Genomic DNA, 21,243 nt, shown 5'->3' on the forward strand with positions numbered 1-21,243 from the left:
CCTTGGATTTATAGCCAGTTGGTGAGAACCTGAGGTAACAGCCTGGACTTGCTATTGGCATCTGAGGTGGGGGAAAGGGGCAGTCTTGTAGGACCATTATGATGTGATTTCTTTCATGTTATGATTCCTGCTTATCAAGTGTGAAACGTAGGAATTACGCTACATTAAACTATGTTACGTTGTTCAAAATCGACTCACCGTGGCCAATGTAACCTTAGTTGTTTTGAAACGTCCACTATAGGACTGTCTTAGAGTGATGAACTGTTACTTTACATAAGAAATTTGTCGGGTAATTTATGTCACTGGAACAGAAGGAGAAACTGATGGAGACAAGACCCCTCCCCTGGGCATAACTGTTGCTCCTTAAAAAGAGACCACTGAGGGCTTCCCTGGTGGCGCAGTGGTTGAGAGTCCGCCTGCCGATGCAGGGGACACGGGTTCGTGCCCCGGTCCGGGAGGATCCCACATGCTGCGGAGCGGCTGGGCCCGTGAGAGATGGTCGCTGAGCCTGCGCGTCCGGAGCCTGTGCTCCACAACGGGAGAGGCCACAACAGTGAAAGGCCCGCGTACCGCAAAAAAAAAAAAAAAAAAAAAAAGAGATCACTGAGCCGAGTGACTTGAAGGCCCTTCACTGGAGGCCCCGACTCCACGCTGCTGAGAGCTGATCCAGCTGTTCAGGATGCGGGCGGAGGCTCTGTTGGAGCAGAAGCACAGGACTAGTTGCCACAGGACTAGTTGGACTAGTTGCCAGACCGATGATGATGCTTGTGCTGAGATGCCTCCTTCTGGACTTGTCCTTGGAGTGGCTTGTTACGCCCTTCTCTGTTTTCTTTACTTTGACTAACCTGTGTTATGTGCTAATTGTGTGCAGTAAAACTGAGTGATTCATGCATTGAGTACTGGCTACATTTCTTATATCTCCAACTTACCTGGACTTACCCCTGGGCCTGTGACAGACAGGAACTTAACCCGTAGGATCTGATGTTGACTTCAGGTAGACAATGTCAGAACTGAACTGAATTGTAGGACACCGCGCTGGTGTCTACAGAGAACTAGAGTATTGCCTGGTGTGGGAAAACCTCTACACATCGGGTCACGGAAGTGTTCAGTATGAAACATTGAAACACAGAAGTGTTTTTCCTTTATACCATCTTAACCATTTTCAAGTATACTGTGATTACATTCCAAGTATACAGTCCACTAGTGTTAAGTATACTCACGTTGTTGTGCCACAGAACTTTTTCATCTTGCAAAACTGAAACTCTGAAAACCACAACTCATTATTTTCTTCTCCCTCAGCTCTGAGCAACCATCATTCTACTTTCTGTTTCTATGAATTTGATTATTTTAGATATCACATGTAAGTGGAATCATACAGTATTTGTCATTTTGTGACTAGCTTACTTCACTTAGCATAATGTCCTCAAGTTTCATTCAAGTTGTAATGTGTGACAGGATTTCCTTCCTTTTTAAGGCTGAATAATATCCCATTGTATGTATTTAGTACATTTTGTTTATCCATTCATCCGTTGATGGACAAGTTGGTTGCTTTTGCCTTTTGGCTATTGTGAATAGTGTTCCTATGAACATGGGTGTGCAAAAGTCACTTTCAATCCCATGCCTGCTTACAATTCTTTTGCACATATATCCGGAAGTCAGATTACTGGACCATATGATAATTCTATTTTAAATTTTTTGAGGAAAGTCCATACAGTTTTCCATATCAGCTGAGCCATGCAAGAGCTCCAATTTCTCCATAAACTCACCAAGACTTATTTTCTGTTGTTGTTGTTTTAATAGTGGCTCCCACAACGAATATGTGGTCAGCTGATTTTTAAGAAGGATGCCAAGACCATTCAAACTCGTAGAAGAAAACATAGGTGTAAATCTTCATGACTTTGAATTAGACAACAGTTTCTTAAATATGATACTTAAAGCACAAACAATAATAACAAAAAATTGATACATTGGATTCCATCAAAATTAAAAACTTTTGTGCTACAAAAAAACACTATCTAGAAAGTGAAAAGACAGCTCACAGAATGGGAGAAAATATTTGCAAGCTATATATCTGATAAGGGCTAGCGTCCCAATTATATAAAAAACTATTACAACTCAACAATAAACAAACAGGGGCTTCCCTGGTGGTGCAGTGGTTAAGAATCCTCCTGCCAGGAGGGGACACAGGTTCAATCCTTGGTCTGGAAAGATCCCACATGCCGCGGAACAACTAAGTCCCTCCGCCACAACTACTGAGCTTGCGCTCTAGAGCCCACGAACCACAACTACTGAGCCTGCGTGCCACAACTACTGAAGCCCACGCGCCTAGAGCCCGAGCTCCGCAACAAGAGAAGCCACTGCAATGAGGAGCCCGCACACCGCAACGAAGAGTAGCCCCCACTCGCCTCAACTAGAGAAAGCCTGCGCAGCAACGAAGACCCAACGCAGCCAAATATAAACAAATTAAAAAAAAACAATAAACAGACAAATAACCCAATTAAAATGGGTAAAGGATTTGATAGGCATTTCTCCAAAGAAGATATACAGATAACCAATAAGCACATGAAAAGATGCTCAACATCATTAATCATTAGGAAACTATAAGTCAAAACCACAATGAGATACAACTTCCTAACTGCTAGGATGGCTATAATAAAAAAAAAAAAATTGAGGGCTTCCCTGGTGGCGCAGTGGTTGAGAGTCCACCTGCCGATGTACGGGACGCGGGTTCGTGCCCCAGTCCGGGAGGATCCCACATGCCGCGGAGTGGCTGGGCCCCGTGAGCCATGGCCGCTGAGCCTGCGCATCCGGAGCCTGTGCTCCGCAACGGGAGAGACCACAACGGTGAGAGGCCCGCGTACCGCAAAAAAAACCCAAACAAAAACAAAACAAAACAATAATAATAAATTAAAATTTTTTTTAAAAAACCAACAATTGAAAATTAAAAGTATTGGTGGGGGGAATTCCCTGGCGGTCCAGTAGTTAGAACTCCGAGCTTTCACTACCTAGGCTGTGGGTCCCATCCCTGATGGGGGAACTAAGATCCCACAAGCAGCATGGCACGGCCAAAAAAGAAAAAAAAATGTATTGGTGGGGATATGGAAAAATTGGAATTCTCATGCATTGCTGTTAGTAATATAAAATGTTGCAGCCACTATGGAAAACAGTTTGATAGCTCCTCAAAACATTAAACATAGAGCAACCATATGATTTGGCAATTCTAAGAGAATTGAAAACATATATTCCCACAAAAGCTTGTACGTGAATGTTCATAGTAGCATTATTCATAATAGACAAAAGTGGAAACAACTCAAATGTCCATCAACTGATAAACAGATAAACAAGTTGTCGGATGTCCACACAATGGGATGGTATTCAGCTATAAAAAGGATGAAGTACTGATACACGCTAAAACACAGATGAAATTTGAAGGCATTATCCTCAGTGAAAGAACTCAGTCATAAAAGGCCACAGAGTGTATGATTCCATTTTTATGAAATTTCCAAAATAGGCAAATCCATAGAGATAGAAAGTAAATTAGCATTGCCAGAGAATGGGGAGTGGGCTGGGGGAGAAGACTTGGAGGGTGTCTGATAATGGATATGGGGTTTATTTGGGGGGCAATAAAAACGTTTTGGAGCTAGATAGTGGTGATGATTGTACATCTTGTGAATATAATTTTTAAAACCACTGAATTTTATGTTTTAAAATGGTGAATTGTATGGTATGTGAATTATATCTCCATTTATTTTAAGACATAATAAAAAAGTTAACTGAAGTAAAGCAAACCAAACCAAAGCAAAAGTGTTCCAAGGAAAGTCAGGGGATTGTCTTGCCTGGGGCTAGAGAGAATTCATTAGCACAAGGAATTGACATGAACAAAACTGGGTCTCAGTAGTTGAAGGGGCATTTATAACAACAGACCCACCATAGAGATATGAGGATGGAAAGAAATTGACAATGTGAGAAATAGGTCCCTTACAAGGAACTGAATGTTACAAAAGAGTTCATGTGTACTCATACACACAGGATCCTAAACAGAGACCAACAAAGGGGAAAAATACCTGGCTCAAGAGAAAAGTGTTCTTCACAATCCCACAGTTTGACGGCAAGGATTCTATGAAGCAACTGAAGTTATATGCAAAATATTGTGTGTTCACGCGTATTATTTTCTGGGGGAGAATCTATATGTTTTACCAGGTTCTCAATAAGACCCTTGATCCTCTAGATATAAGGAACCATACATGGTTTAATAAATTTGCTCTTCCCTGTTTTTAGCAACAGAGGGCAGAAAAGCAATACAATTAGCAGAGCCAACCGCCAGCACATAATTTTCTAAGACTCTTCAAGTCCTTCTCAGTCTCTGCCATCTGTTTCTTCCTTTGCTCTACCTTCTCCTCTGAACTAAAATTCCCTAACTGCAAGCCCCCTCTTCATCCATAAATGTCCTACTATCTCTGACTACCGATATCAATGCAGCCCCACTTCCATAATTTAGAGGGATTCAATCCTCCTCTCATATTCCATTTGCATTGTTTATACCTGTGGTAGCTATAGTCTTCCTTTCAAAATAGCTATTGATTTTATTATTATTGTTGAAGGACAGGGTTTAAGGACAAAAATAATAGATTGTGGCTAAAACAATCATTCTTAAAAACTTTTTTTTTTTTGCGGTACGCGGGCCTCTCACTGCTGTGGCCTCTCCCGTTGCGGAGCACGGGCTCCGGATGCGCAGGCTCAGCGGCCATGGCTCACGGGCCCAGCCGCTCCGCGGCATGTGGGATCTTCCCGGACCGGGAGCACGAACCCGTGTCCCCTGAATCGGCAGGCGGACTCTCAACCACTGCGCCACCAGGGGAGTCCTTAAATAGTTTTCTCTAAGATCTGTGTGCATCTTTCTCAATAAGATAAATTTACATTATCGGGACACAGCAAAGGTTATGGTTACAAATTTTGTGATACATTTTTGTCCAAAATCGTCATACCAGCTTGCTGTTTAACGTTGTCAAGCAACGGTTAAACAAACAAACAAGAGTGAGAGCGGACTATCTGCTTTTAAAGCCCACTTAAAATTAGGGAATGTATTTATGATTGCATGTAATCATTGCCAATCAATTCTGCCCAGAAAAGGTGATAAAAGCAACAGATCCTAGCTCTTTTCTTTCCCCAGCCTTTTAAACGGAAGCAAATGCCTATTTTCAGTCAAACACTCCTCAAAAATTAACAGATTCAGATCTCAGACATGCACTCTGACTGCTCCACTCACAAGCAGAGTACAGAAACCTTTGTGAAAAAAGAATATGTATATGTATAACTCAGTCACTTTGCTGTACAGCCGAAATTAACACAACATTGTAAATCAACTGTACTTCAATAAAAAAATCTTTTAAAAGGGGACTTCCCTCGTGTCCCGCTAGTTAAGACTCCATGCTTCTAATGCAGGGAGCACGGGTTCAATTCCTGGTCAAGGAACTAAGATCCCACATTCCACATGCCGCATGGTGTGGTCAAAAAAAAGAAAGAAACTTTGTGATAATAGTTGAAGTGCTTGATATTGTCTTGAGTAGAAAATAAAGTGCTAAAGAAATAACCCATGAACAACACTTGATGTCCTGATATTTATGCCGTATTTTCTTATTTTAAAAGAAAATTTAGGCCTGACCTGATTTGGGGATGTGTCATTGGTGCCGAAACCTGGCCTCTGTACACCGGCACTGAATTGAATCTCAGAGACAGAGTTCTGGGTGAAGCAGAAAACAACAGCTTTATTGCTTCGCCACGCAAAGGGGGCCACAGCGGGCTAATGCCCTCGAGACTGTGTGTCCCCATTGGAGGGGGCAGTGAGGAGTCTTATAGTAATGGTTCGAGGAGCAGAGTGGTAGATAAGGAAAGAGTACATGCAGGCCCTACGTATTTTTCCATCCAGAGATCATCTGAAGACCATCAAAGCGGCATCAGGTGGTCTCGTGATGGGCTTCTGTGGTTTTCGAGGTTATTAAGCTGTGACCTTCTCTCGGGATGAAGAATGCTTACAGAGAGGGGAATGTAAAGGGGAGTGTTCAAAAGAGAAAAATACCAGGTGCAATGATACAACGAAGCAGAAACAACAACAAAAACTGTCATCTGAAAAGCAAGTCGAAGTGAGGTTAAAACAGATCAGAGCTTGATGGAAGCTATTTTAACTAGTTCTTATCAATTTAGCTGGAATAAAAACCCCACTGTTAATTTATTCCTTCCATTTCAATGGAAAAAGGCAAGTGGGCATCAATCTCATCTGGCCGTTTCTTGCTGAAGCTGGGCGGGGGAGGGGCGGCGGCGGGGGTGGGGGGGAGGGTGGGGACAGCAAGAAGGGGTTTTTCTTATGGAAGGAATGAACATTCTCATGCCAACTGCCAGGCGGTTTGACAAGAGCCCTGGTGGTAGTTTTGCAGAAATACGACAGGCAACAAGTCATGATTCTAGCTAGAACATATATTCCCATTGCAACCAACAAAACAAAGTAAGAACTGGAAAACTCCTGAGAAGATAGATTGCATGGCCCTGTGGGATCCAGGAAAACAAGTTTGAAAACCAATTGGAGACTCGGGAAGCAACTTCACAGGCATAAGCATCTGAATTATCTACTGTCTGGATGGGAGATTTCACGTCATTAAGAAGCGTTGTTATGTTTCCTGACTCATCGGGTACAAAAGTATTATACAACATTCAGTATGAATTAAGGCACAAGTTTCCCGCTGTGAGACAGTCAAGATATCCAGGGCCATCTGGTTCTGAAGCACAGCTTTTCCCATTAATGAGTCCTCAGTGTTTAACAAAGTCAAGCTCTGTTGGCTGTCATTAAGGGCTTGCTTTGTAATTTTGGCTAGTACCTCTAGGTGGAGAGCCACACTTTCAAGACCAATGTTTAGGACAAAGAAATTGAGTAAATAATCACACCAAAAAAAACTGATCTAGTCTATCTACATACTCTTTTTTTTTTTTTTTTTTTTTTTTGCGGTATGCGCGCCTCTCACTGTCGTGGCCTCTCCCGCCGCAGAGCACAGGCTCCGGACACGCAGGCTCAGTGGCCATGGCTCACGGGCCCAGCCGCTCCGCGGCACGTGGGATCTTCCCGGACCGGGGCACGGACCCGTGTCCCCTGCATCGGCAGGCAGACTCTCAACCACTGCGCCACCAGGGAAGCCCTTGTGAGGCTTTTTAAACTGGCAAAATAGGAGTGTTATAAGGAGATCTGCAAGGTCTAATTAGTCCGTACTTCAAAAACCAGTCTAGAACTGGCTGGATTCCTTATATAGTTTCCCTTTTTTTTTTTTTTTTTTGTCCATACCATGGGGGATCTTTGTTCCCCAATCAGGGATTGAACCCATATCCCCTGCATTGCGAGCGTGGAGTCTTAACCACTAGACCACCAGGAAAGTCCCTGTATAGTTTCCTTTTTAAGAGGATATTGTTTTTTCCTTGGACAAGTCATTCCTGTCTTTACAATGATAGGAATCGGGGCAGTGAATCCGGCCCGTCTGGGCGCCCCATTAGCCCAGACAGCCTTACTCACTTCTTCCTGGATCCTTTCTGGAATAGGCTCAGCTGCTTTCTCTCCTGGCTGTTCGAGCGACTCTTGGAGTCTTAGGGCATTTTCCAGTGGCACTTCTAAAGGCAGAAGTTGTTTCTCAGGTGAAAATGTTATTTGCACATTTACTCTGCCCAAGTCTCTTCCTAAAAGAGGGATTAGACAGTCCCATACGTACAGGAAATTATGTTTCAATTTCTCTTGTCCTATTTTGCACTCCAGGGGCTGGAGCAGAGGACGTTGCTGAGTTTGTCCTGAAACGTCCCACTACTGACACTGTGGACTTGCTCAAAGAGGCCAGTTTACAATTTAGAACCGAGTAGTTTGCTCCAGTATCTGCCCAAAAATCTGTTAGTTGATTCTCCCCTGTTAATTGTACCCGGGGCTCCTGTGGGGCTATAGCCACTGAAGCCACCAGCATGGCGAGAAGCCCCGGGTCCCATCAATCACTATATTCTTCTTCAGAACTTTCCTTCCTGGTGACCATAACCTCCACCGGAGGGTCCCTCTGTTTTTTGGTGCATTCCGTCTTTAATTTAGGACATTTCTTTTTCCAAGGTCCTTCCAGAATACGTGGCATCCATATCTATTAGAAAGTCAATCAACTTGTTCCCCACTGTCAACGTTACCCAGGGCTCTTGTGGGGATTTTAGAATTGGACCCCTCAAGTCCAAGGGAGTCTTCGGGCCTCTTCATTCAATGTCAGTGTTCCTCTCTTTCTACCATATGAGCAGCTCCTGTCTCCTTTTTTATTATTTTCTTTCTTTTTCTTTAGCCTAGGTCAATCTCTTTTCCAATGCTCTTCCTCCTTGTAATAAGCACATTGTTCCTTCTTCAATGGTGGTTTCCCTTCCTTTAGGTTGCTCGCCTTCCGGGAATTCAGTGCTGCTGCCAGAGAAGCTGCCTTCAATTTTTCATCTTCTTGCTTCTGTCGTTGTTCCCTGTTGTTGAATAATTTAAAAGCAACATCTACTAATTGAGAAGGGTTCATTCCAAATGCACCATCTAACTTCGGTAATTTTTTCTTTATATCTGGGGCACTTTGCCCAATGAAAGTCATATTTATCATCCTTACATTCTCAGGGGCCTCAGGGTCTGCATCCGTGTAGCACATATAAGCTTGATAAATCCTTTCTAGGAGCTCTGCTGCATCCTCATTTGGTTTTTGTTTTATCTCCGGAATCTTGCTTAACCTCTTTTGTCTAGGTACCCCCTTTTGAAGACCCACTAAGACACACCTCCTATAATGTTCTAGAAGTGGCATGCCCCCACTATTAGGATCCCAGTTAGGCTTAGCGATAGGGACTGACAGATTTGCTTCTGGAGTTCCATTTGGATCCACTAGGTGGAGCTGGTGTGCTTCCTCTCTAGCCTTGTCAATGACCATCCTCCTTTCATCCTCAGTAAGCATTATACTCATAAGAGTGTGAATGTCCGCCCAAGTGGGATGGTGAGTGGCAAATATGGAGGGGAAGAGTTCAGTCACACGGAGGGGGTCCTCTTGGTAAGCAGGGTTATGGTTTTTCCAGTTAAGCAAATCCAAAGTAGAGAATGGATTGCACATCCACAGGAACCCAGCGGGCTGGCCATTTGCATTAAGGCCTCCTCGGCACAAGGGAAATTGCACTGTTGCGGAAGTGGCTCCCGGTTCAAATTCGGTGCCCTGTTGGGTCTTAGATGGTGATACTAAACCAGATCCCTGTGCCCCAGGGGTTAACAGAGAAAATTCTATTCTCTCCCCATGGGTAGGGGAAACAGGAAGCCGTGAAAGGAGTGAATATGTTGACGGCATGGTGGGGGCAGTTGGAACAACTGCCAATGCAGCCTGTTCAGCCAGTGGGGGAGCTGGATAGGCCAGAGGCGGGTTTAAGTTGTTATTTATTTATTTATTTATGGCTGTGTTGGGTCTTTGTTGCTGTGCGCGGCTTTCTCTAGTTGTGGCAAGCGGGGGTTACTCTTCATTGCAGTGAGCGGGCTTCTCATTGCGGTGGCTTCTCTTGTTGCGGAGCACGGGCTCTAGGTACGCAGGCTTCAGTAGCTGTGGCTCGCGGGCTCTCGAGTGCAGGCTCAGTAGTTGTGGCGCACAGGCTTCGATGCTCTGCGGCATGTGGGATCTTCCTGGACCAGGGTTCAAACCCGTGTCCCCTGCATTGGCAGGCGGATTCTTAACCACTGCGCCACCAGGGAAGCCCTGTTGGAAGAATTTTAATCACCGTTTCAATTTCATTACTTGTGATTGGTCTGTTCATATTTTCTATTTCTTCCTGGTTCAGTCTTGGAAGGTTATACCTTTCTAACAATTTGTCCATTTCTTCCAGGTTGTCCATTTTATTGGCATAGAGTTGCTTGTAGTAGTCTCTTAGGATGCTTTGTATTTCTGCGGTGTCTGTTGTAACTTCTCCTTTTTCATTTCTAACTTTATTGATTTGAGTCCGCTCCCTCTTTTTCTTGATGAGTCTGGCTAAAGGTTTATCAATTTTGTTTATCTTCTCAAAGAACCAGCTTTTAGTTTTATTGATCTTTGCTATTGTTTTCTTTGTTTCTATTTCATTTATTTCTGCTCTGATCTTTATGAGTTCTTTCCTTCTACTAACTTTGGGTTTTCTTTGTTCTTCCTTCTCTAATTCCTTTAGGTGTAAGCTTAGATTGTTTATTTGAGATTTTTCTTGTTTCTTGAAGTAGGCTTGTATTGCTATAAACTCTCTTAGAACTGCTTTTGCTGCATCCCATAGGTTTTGGATCGTTGTGCTTTCATTGTAATTTGTCTCTAGGTATTTTCTGATTTCCTCTTTGATTTCTTCAGTGATCTCTTGGTTATTTAATAACGTATTATTTAGCCTCCATGTGTTTGTGTTTTTTACGTTTTTTCTCTGTAACTGATTTCTAATCTCATAATGTTGTGGTTGGAAAAGATTCTTGATATGATTTCAATTTTCTTAAATTTACTGAGGCTTGATTTGTGACCTAAGATGTGATCTCTCTTGGAGAATGTTCCATGTGCACTTGAGAAGAAAGTGTAATCTGCTGTTTTTGGATGGAATGTCCTACAATATCAATTAAATCTATCTGGTCTATTGTGTCATTTAAAGCTTGTGTTTCCTTATTTATTTTCATTTTGGATGATCTGTCCACTGGTGTAAGTGAGGTGTCAAAGTCCCCCACTATCATTGTGTTACTGTCAATTTCCTCTTTTATAGCTATTAGCAGTTGCCTTATGTATTGAGATGCTCCTATGTTGGGTACATATATATTTATAATTGTTATGTCTTCTTGGATTGATCCCTTGATCATTATGTAGTGTCCTTCCTTGTCTCTTGTAACATTCTTTATTTTAAACTCTATTTTATCTGATATGAGTATTGCTACTCCAGCTTTCTTTTCATTTCCATTTGCATGGAATATCTTTTTCCATCCCCTCACTTTCAGTCTATATGTGTCCCTAGGTCTGAAGTGGGTCTCTTGTAGACAGCATATATATGAGTATTGTTTTCGTATCCATTTAGCGAGCCTGTGTCTTTTGGTTGGGGCATTTAATCCATTCACGTTTAAGGTAATTATCAATATATATGTTCCTATTACCATTATCTTAATTGTTTTGGGTTTGTTTTTTATAGGTCCTTTTCTTGTCTTGTGTTTCCCACTTAGAGAAGTTCCTTTAGCATTTGTTGTAGAGCTGGTTTAGTGGTGCTGAATTCTCTTAGCTTTTGCTTGTCTGTAAAGCTTTTGATTTCTCTTTCGAATTGGAATGAGATCCTTGCCAGGTAGGATAATCTTGGTTGTAGGTTCTTCCCTTTCATCACTTTAAATATACCGTGCCACTCACTTCTGGCTTTTAGAGTGCTGCTGAGAAATCAGCTGTTAACCTTATGGGAGTTCCTTTGTTTGTTATTTGTCATTTTTCCCTTTTGCTTTCAATAATTTGTCTTTAATTTTTGTCAGTTTGATTACTATGTGTCTCAGCGTGTTTCTCTTTGGGTTTATCCTGCCTGGGACTCTGTGCTTCCTGGACTTGGGTGGCTATTTCCTTTCCCATGTTAGGGAACTTTTTGACTATAATCTCTTCAAGTATTTTCTTGGGTCCTTTCTCTCTCTCTTCTTCTGGGACCCCTATAATGCGAATGTTGTTGTGTTTAATGTTGTCCCAGAGGTCTCTTAGGCTGTCTTCAGTTCTTTTCATTCTTTTTTCTTTATTTTGTTCCACAGCAGTGAATTCCACCATTCTGTCTTCCAGGTCACTTATCTATTCTCTGCCTCAGTTATTCTGCTATTGATTCCTTCTAGTGTATTTTTCATTTCAGTTATTGTATTGCTCATCTCTGTTTGTTTGTTCTTTAATTCTTCTAGGTCTTTGCTAAACATTTCTTGCATCTTCTCAATCTTTGCCTCCATTCTTTTTCTGAGGTCCTGGATCATCTTCACTATCATTATTCTGAATGCTTTCTCTGGAAGGTTGCCTATCTCCATTTCATTTAGTTGTTTTTCTGGGGTTTTATCTTGTTCCTTCATCTTGTACAAAGTCCTCTGCCTTTTTATTTTGTCTATCTTTCTGTAAATGCGGTTTTCCTTCCACAGGCTGCAGAATTATAGTTCTTCTTGCTTCTTCTGTCTGCCCTCTGGTGGACGAAGCTATCTAAGAGGCTTGTGCAATCTTCCTGATGGGAGGGACTGGTGGTGGGTAGAGCTGGGTGTTGCTCTGTTGGGCAGAGCTCAGTAAAACTTTAATCCCCTTGTCTGCTGATGGGTGGGGATGGGTTCCCTCCCTGTTGGTTGTTTGGCCCGAGGCGACCCAGTGCTGGAGCCTACCAGTCTCTTTGGTGGGGCTAATAGCGGACTCTGGGAGGGCTCACACCAAGGAGTACTTCCCAGAACTTCTGCTGCCAGTGTCCTTGTCACCATGGTGACCCACAGCCACCATCCATCTCCGCAGGAGACCCTCAAGCATTACCAGGTAGGTCTGGTTCAGTCTCCTATGGGGTCACTGCTCCTTCCCCTGGGTCCCAATGCGCACACTACTCTGTGTGTGCCCTCCAAGGGTGGAGTCTCTGTTTCCCCCAGTCCTGTCAAAGTCCTGCAATCAAATCCCGCTAGCCTTCAAAGTCTGATCCTCTAGGAATTCCTCCTCCCGTTGCCAGACCCCCAGGTTGGGAAGCCTGACGTGGGACTCAGAACCTTCACTCCAGTGGATGGACTTCTGTGGTGTAAGTGTCCTCCAGTCTGTGAGTCACCCACCCAGCCCTTATGGGATTTGATTTTATTGTGATTGTGCTCCTCCTACCATCTCATTGCGGCTTCTCCTTTGTCTTTGGATGTGGGGTATCTTTTTTGGTGAGTTCCAGTGTCTTCCTGTCGATGATTGTTCAGCAGTTAGTTGTGATTCCGGTGCTCTCGCAAGAGGGAATGAGCGCAGGTCCTTCTACTCTGCCATCTTGAACCAATCTCCAAGGCACTTTAGTTTATTTAACATTCAGGCAGAGGGGCAGGGTTCCCTGTGGCAGGCTATTATGTATGTTACAGCTATAGACAGCATCCTTTTAGTGATTATAATAACAAAAGCAACAAAAAGCAAAGGTAAAAGAAATAGATTTTGCTCTTCCCCGTTACAGATGGGCACAGATAGGTTACTAAGTGGTGCTTGCAGTGATGGAGGTGGTGGTGGAGGTGCCCCGGGAGGCCTCCATCAACAAGGGAGGAGCAGGTGGTGCTGGGCAAAATTAGGGCTACAATGGATTCATAAGAGCCAGCGTTGTAAAATGTCGTCCAACTTTTCATTTGGAATCCTGGAATCCTCCACCATTGGAGGAAGAGAACTTTTCTTTTCTCTTTGTACCATCAGTCTACTACCTGGCTGCTCACTTTTTTTTTTTTTTCTTTTTGTTAGTACGGGCCTCTCACTGTTGTGGCCTCTCCCATTGCGGAGCACAGGCTCCGGACACGCAGGCTCAGCGGCCATAGCTCACGGGCCCAGCCGCTCCGCGGCACGTGGGATCTTCCCGGACCGGGACACGAACCCGCGTCCCCTGCATCAGCAGGCGGACTCTCAACCATTGCGCCACCAGGGAAGCCCATGGCTACTCACTTTTTGTTTGTTTGTATTTCTTTTTTCCGTGCCTCGTGGCATGTGGAATCTTATTTCCCCAACCAGGAATAGAACCTGTGCCCCCTGCAGTGGAAGTGCAGAATCCTAATCACTGGACTGCCAGGGAATTCCCTCACTTTCTTTATTATGTAATTGCATAAATGCTTGAACATACAGGATCTCCCTTGCCTTCCATTCCTGTGACGAAACAATTCTAGCTGGAGAATGATACAAAAATTTAGGCTACTATACAAAGGCCACCTCTACTCCCTTTCAAGAATGTACATTGGCCAAACAGCATTACAATCAAATATGATTCTTTTTTTAGTCATAGGTTTATAACTATAGGTCCACCAGCCTGCCAGAATTTTCCCCAGGGGGCTGTTGGATGGAATCAAAGAAGTGCTTCCCATATTCGATCAGAAAAACATTCATGCGGGCACAGACCAAAAGCAAATCAGAATCCTCACCAGCAAACGGGAGCCTCAAACCAGAACAACAAAACCAAACAGCACAAAGCTCAAATTGGCTTCCAAGTCCCACTAAGCCCGTGACTTTAGTCCCAGAAGCACCTTCCAAATGGGAATTCCTAAAATGGGGAATCCCCCCAGTGGGAACCAGGAGTTCCCCAAACAGACAAGGCCAAAGGGGCCTCGGCGTGCAAGCTGGGGGACTTACCCTAATGCTGGCCAAGGTGTTACAGCGTTCCAAATGCTGTTTTCCTCCTTCCCCCAAATAATTCCTCGGAGTAGGAGGTTCAGGCTGGCGTGGGGAGGAGGAAGAAAGGAGTGTCCTTGAGGCAAAGGTCGCCTTCATTTCTCCCTCCACTCCGCCCTGTAGTTCTGACTGCCAGCATGGTGGGCTGGGTGTAACCCGGGCTCGACCTTTCCAAACACCAGGTCCCAGGCGATCTGACCTTTTAAGGAGTCCTCCAACCTTCCGCTCTGTATAAGAGGCCGGCACGAACCTCAGAGCTTCCGATCGAGCCAAGGGACCCCAGTGGGGCCATCCCTGAGTTTTTCCCCCATACGAGCCACCGAATTTGTTGCCTAAACCCGGACTCTGTATACTGGGATCAAATTGAATCCCAGAGACAGAGTTTTGGGTGAAGCAGAAAAAAATAGCTTTATTGCTTTGCCAGGCAAAGGGAGCCACTGTGGGCTTAATGCCCTCAAGACTGTGTGTTTCCTCGGAGCGGGCAGTGAGGAGTAACGGTTCAAGGCGCAGAGTGGTTGATAAAGATCAGGGTATGTGCAGGGTCTGCATTCTTTTCCATCCAGAGATCATCTGAAGACCGTCAAGGCTGGCATCAGGTGGTCTCGTGATGGGCTTCTGTGATTCTCCAGGTTATTACCTTCTCTTTGGGATGAGGAATGCTTACAAAGAGGGGAGTGTAAAGGGGAGTGTTCAAAAGAGAAAAATACTAGGTGCAATGATAAAACTAAGCAGAAACCAAACAGGTCATCTGAAAAGCAAGTCAAAGTGAGTTAGTTAAAACAGGTCAGAGCAAGATGGAGCCTATTCTAATTAGGTTTTAGCAATCTAGCTGGAACATCATATGATGACAAACTACCCTAAGGCAGAATCTGTGCCCTTCTTTCCACCTTTCAAGGCATTCAATAAATGTCAAGTTGAAATGAATTAAATTGATGGTGAAATTTCAAACCAAACCGGCCTGTGGCACATGGACGGGCCTGCCATTAAAGATCATGAGTCTTGAAATGTCCTGAAATACACGTGCTATACATGTTGTGTCTAATTTATTTCTATTTTGTGCCGTTCTGCCCAAATCACAGTGTACAGCTTGACTCACTGGCACAGGCCTATTTACAGACTGATCTAACTGGACCTTTAAGATTCTAAAACGAAGTAGGGTAATGTGGCAACAAAGCCAGGAGGCCAGGAATGCATGTTTCTCTCTAGGTTCCTGTGTGACCTCAGGAGATGACCTGATTAACTCAGGAATGAATAAACCTGCCAGCAGCAGAACTACTAGCGGAAGGAAGTAGCCACTATCTTTTTAACAATTTAAAAAAATAACATGAAGGTATTAAACACAGACACCACCCGCCCCCACAAATCAAAATCTATTTCTTCAACTCAGGAAATCTTTCAGTAACAGTTCAGTTCAATTCAGAAGTAAATTTAGCAAAGCAGCCTCAGGAATTGTGGTCAGTCAGGTTGGTGATACATTCTTGCAATTTCAGTAATTAACCCAAAGAACTCAAGTTTTAAGGTAAGAAAGGTCATGAAAGAAAGGTTGATCATTACCAGGCTAATGTCAGAACAGGATTATCATAGTCAATGTCGTACTCAGTCAAAAAAAAAAACAAAAAGTAGAGAGTTCCCTGGTGGCCTAGTGGTTAGGAGTCAGGCTTTCATTGCCGTGACCCGGGTTCAATCCCTGGCTGGGGAACTGAGACCCTGAAAGCCGAGGCACGGTCCAAAAAAAAGTAGCATCGAAGGTGACGTGCATGCAGCCTGGGGGACATACACCTTGAAACATCTGGGTGGGGGAAAGAAAATATTAGAACTTCTATCCCTGAGACACTGAGATGAGGGAAGAAAGCATTAGAACTTCTGTTTAAAACTTTTAAAGTACCATATACTAATATAGTAGTTAATTAATATAATTTGAACAATCATGTATTCATATATTGCAGTATATGCTAATTTTCACTTAATATTCAATATAGTAACATAGTCGTTAATTATTATGATTTGAATAATTAAATATTCACATATTGGGGTGTATGCTAATTTTTCACTTATAGATATTTGAATAATTTATAGCCAAATAAGCTAGATTTTAAGCACTGTGGTGAAAGTGACCATCTATCTTTATTTCCCAAGACCTAGTACAGTAATTGGCATATAATAGACACTCAATAAATAATAAAAGTAAAACTAGAGATAATTTACTTCAGAAATAATCTGCCCAACAGGATGATTTGTAATGGGATCACCCCAATCAATATGATCAAGAAAATAGGCCTGGCATGTGGAGTATTACAAATAAAAGAGCCAGAATTCAACCAAGCATGTTGTTGGATTCCTTCCTGCAGAATATTCATAGGAGCGGCATGGTCTGAGATGACTAGAATTCCTCTAGTGTCTGGATCTGGAGGTTCATGAACCTTGCCATTTAGACTTCAACTAACTCCCTTCCTCTGATTTCCTAATACACATTCGGATGACTACTTGTGCCCTTTTACTTTTAAGGAAACCCAGTATGCCGGCTGGCCCTCTTCCCTTGGCATCTTATCGTACACTCACACACTGATAACTGGTTCACATGTGAAGTTTTTATGACTTTTGCTTATGCTAATCAGACGTCCTTGTTCAAGTCTGAGGGTGCATCCAAAACTCCCGGCCCCTCAAAACAGAGGATACGGCTGGGACCGCAGTGGCAAAGCAAAACAACCATTGATTGATCTTTCTTCTGTTCCATCAATTTCTTAGCTCTTAAACAAATATAATCTGAAAGTGCTTTGTAAACATGTTGGTTCCTACTGTTGGCTTTGTCTCGGTTGTTCTACTAACTCGTTCTGAATGATGGTTTGTCCAAAGTCATCTTCTCACTGATACCATCAGAACAGTGTTTCTCATTCCAACGACACGCTTGACAAGCTGAGTGCGTTTTTTTGGGGGGCAGCGCTGCGCTTATGCAGGATCTTAATTCCTTGACTAGGGATCGAACCCATGCCCCCTGCAGGGGGCGCACTGAGTCTTAACCACTGGAGTGCCAGGGAAGTCCCTGAGTGCATTTATTTTTTTTATTTATTTATTTTTTTGCGGTACACGGGCCTCTCACTCTTGTGGCCTCTCCTGTTGTGGAGCACAGGCTCCGGACACACAGGCTCAGCAGCCATGGCTCACGGGCCCAGCCGCTCCGCGGCATGTGGGATCTTCCCGGACCAAGGCATGAACCCATGTCCCCTGCATCGGCAGGCGGACTCCGAACCACTGCGCCACCAGGGAAGCATGCTGAGTGCGTTTTAAAGATCACTTTTTATGGCTAAGTAATATTCCATTGTATATATGTGCCACATCTTCTTTATGCATTCATCTGTTGATAGACACTTAGGTTGCTTCCATGTCCTGGCTATTGTAAATAGAGCTGCAATGAACATTTTGGTACATGACTCTTTTTGAATTATGCTTTTCTCAGGGTATATGCCCAGTAGTGGGATTGCTGGGTCGTATGGTAGTTCTATTTGCAGTTTTTTAAGGGAACTCCATAGTGTTCTCCACAGTGACTGTATCAATTTACATTCCCACCAACAGTGCAGAGGATTCCCTTTTCTCCACACCCTCTCCAGCACTTATTGTTTCTAGATTTTTTGATGATGGCCATTCTGACCGGTGTGAGATGATATCTCATTGTAGTTTTGATTTGCATTTCTCTAATGATTAATGATGTTGAGCATTCTTTCATGTGTTTGTTGGCAATCTGTATATCTTCTTTGGAGAAATGTCTATTTATGTCTTCTGTCCATTTTTGGTTATTTGTGGTGAGGTGGATGGACCTAGAGTCTGTCATACAGAGTGAAGTAAGTCAGAAAGAGGAAAACAAATACCGTATGCTAACACATATATATGGAATCTAAGAAAAAAAAAAAAGGTCATGAAGAACCTAGGGATAAGACGGGAATAAAGACACAGACCTACTAGAGCATGGACTTGAGGATATGGGGAGGGGGAGGGGTTGGATGTGACGAGGTGAGAGAGTGGCATGGACATACATACACTACCAAACGTAAAGTGGATAGCTAGTAGGAAGCCTCCGCGTAGCACAGGGAGATCAGCTAGGTGGTTTGTGACCAGCTAGAGGGGTGGGATAGGGACGGTGGGAGGGAGGGAGACGCAGGAGGGAAGAGAAATGGGAACATGTGTATATGTATAACTGATTCACTTTGTTATAAAGCAGAAACTAACACACCATTGTAAAGCAATTATATTCCAATAAAGTTTTTTTAATAAATAAATAAAGATCACTTTTGTTTGTGTTCAAGAGGTGCATTTAGAGTTGTTACAATCTCGTTGTTACAATCTCTGTAGCTTCTTCTCCGTTGTCCTTACAAATTGTGTATATTCACGGCTGCCCTACACCGAAGTCCTAGACAAATAGATTGCCAAGAGATTTTGTATTCACTCTACACAAATGATTGTTAACAGTCTGTGTGAATGTCCTTAGTGTCCAATAACAGCATAATGGGTAAACCAGTTGTGTAATATGCATGTAATGGATTACTATCCAGCTATGGAAAAAATCAGTTATATTCATACCTGTATCAACCTATAAGAATTTCTGAAATAATAAATTAAGAGAAATAAAGGGTTACAGGGCTTCTCTGGTGGCGCAGTGGTTGAGAGTCCGCCGGCCGATGCAGGGGACATGGGCTCGTGCCCTGGTCTGGGAGGATCCCACATGCCGCGGAGCGGCTGGGCCCGTGAGCCATGGCCGCTGAGCCTGCGAGTCCGGAGCCTGTGCTCTGCAACAGGCGAGGCCACAGCAGTGAGAGGCCCACGTACCGCAAAAAAAAAAAAAAAAAAAAAAAAAAAAAAGCGTTAGAAAAATACACTGCAATATTGTTTCTATAAAGTTTACATATTTGTGAAGCAACACTTTATAATGTCTATGGATCCAAATATATGTAGTAAAATTATAAAGAAATTAATGGGAAAGGCGGACACCAAACTCAGGATGGTGGTTTCATTAGGAGGATGGGAAAAGGGACTGGGAGGGTTATGCAGGCATTTTTGCATATATACATAATATAGTTAAATTATAATAATCTACATTTTAAAATTTTTAAATAAAAACAAAAGATCAGGTTAAAAATGATAGCAATAATACAGATGAGAATGGTGAGGTTGATTTAAGGTAGTGACAATTGGAATTAAAGAAACGACTAGGGCTTCCCTGGTGGCACAGTGGTTGAGAATCTGCCTGCTAATGCAGGGGACACAGGTTCAAGCCCTGGTCTGGGAAGATCCCACATGCCACGGAGCAACTAGGCCCGTGAGCCACAACTACTGAGCCTGCGCGTCTGGAGCCTGTGCTCCGCAACAAGAGAGGCCGAGATAGCGAGAGGCCCGCGCACCGCGATGAAGAATGGCCCCCGCTTGCCCCAACTAGAGAAAGCCCTCGCACAGAAACGAAAACCCAACGCAGCCAAAATAAATAAATTAATTAATAATTTTAAAAAGCCGAGTAGCTATTATCATCATTGAAGGGAAGTAAAAACTTAAAAAAAAAAAAAAGAAAAGAAACGACTAAATAAACCAGTGATTCACAGACTTTTCCTCTTTAATTCTCCAAACAAGAGAAGTGACTTCATACTTCCTGATATAACCCGAAGTATCCTACCAACTCTAGAGTTTTACATTTGAAGTCCATGTGAATTTTGCATTTTACCCCATAATATATGCATATTTGTTTTAAGATCAATATATTTTATTTAATATATATCTTCTATTAATTATAGAAGAGTCAACTTATACTTTTAACCCTGTAATTTCACGTCTGAAATTTTTCTATGGAGATGGGGACAAAATGTGGAGAATGATTTGTGAACAGAGTCATAACACTATTCCACCATGAAAATTGCAAATAACACAATGTCCAATGATAAACATTCTTTTACGTAAAATATGTATCTAAATAATTGTATATAATACAGTCATTAAATTAACTATGTAGATGTTGGTGATTTGAAAACAATTTCTATAAGTAAATACAAGAAGATACAAAATTATACGTATGCTCTGATCTTAGCTATAGGATATATAATATTCATAAAAGACCAGAAGGAAATATAGATATCAATATAGATTTCAAGTACTCTTTTGATATATTTTTCTGCATTATTATATATATATTTTTTTAATTTTATTTATTTATTTGGGTGCACGGGATCTTTAGTTGCGGCATGCTGGATCTAGTTCCCTGACCACGGATCGAACCCAGGCCCCCTGCATTGGGAGTGTGGAGTCTTACCACCAGGGAAGTCCCTATATATATATACATACATATATATATATATGTATATATATATTTTAAGTAACACTGTTAGCATAGCATATGAGGTCTGGCAGAGTAAGTTGATTTTATTTTATTTTTTTAAATTTTATTCTATTTATTTTTCTGGGGTTGTGCCGCGCTGCTTGTGGGATCTTAGTTCCCCAACTATGGATTGAACCCGGGCCTCGGTGGTGAAAGTGCTGAGTCCTAACCACTGGACCACCAGGGAATTCACAAAGTAGATGACTTTAGAATAATTGGATATTTAGCTGCTCTAAATCTCACCTTCTTTATCTATGAAACATAAATAATAATGTTTACCTCAAAGACCAGTGGAATATATTTATAAGGAGCACATAGAATAATGCCTGCCTATAATAGAAGATCAATAAATGACTGTTTCCTTCTATCTAGAATCTAATATACTCCCATGAGCGTAATGCAGAAAATTAACTAAGATTAACGCTGTGTGTGTGTGTGTGTGTGTGTGTGTGTGTGTGTGTGTAAGTGTAACTCGGGACATCATTAATCAGGATGGATTTTCCAAGAAGACAAACTGTAAACATAAATATA

Source organism: Globicephala melas, chromosome 10 (genome assembly GCF_963455315.2).
Source record: "Globicephala melas chromosome 10, mGloMel1.2, whole genome shotgun sequence".
NCBI lineage: Eukaryota > Metazoa > Chordata > Mammalia > Artiodactyla > Delphinidae > Globicephala > Globicephala melas.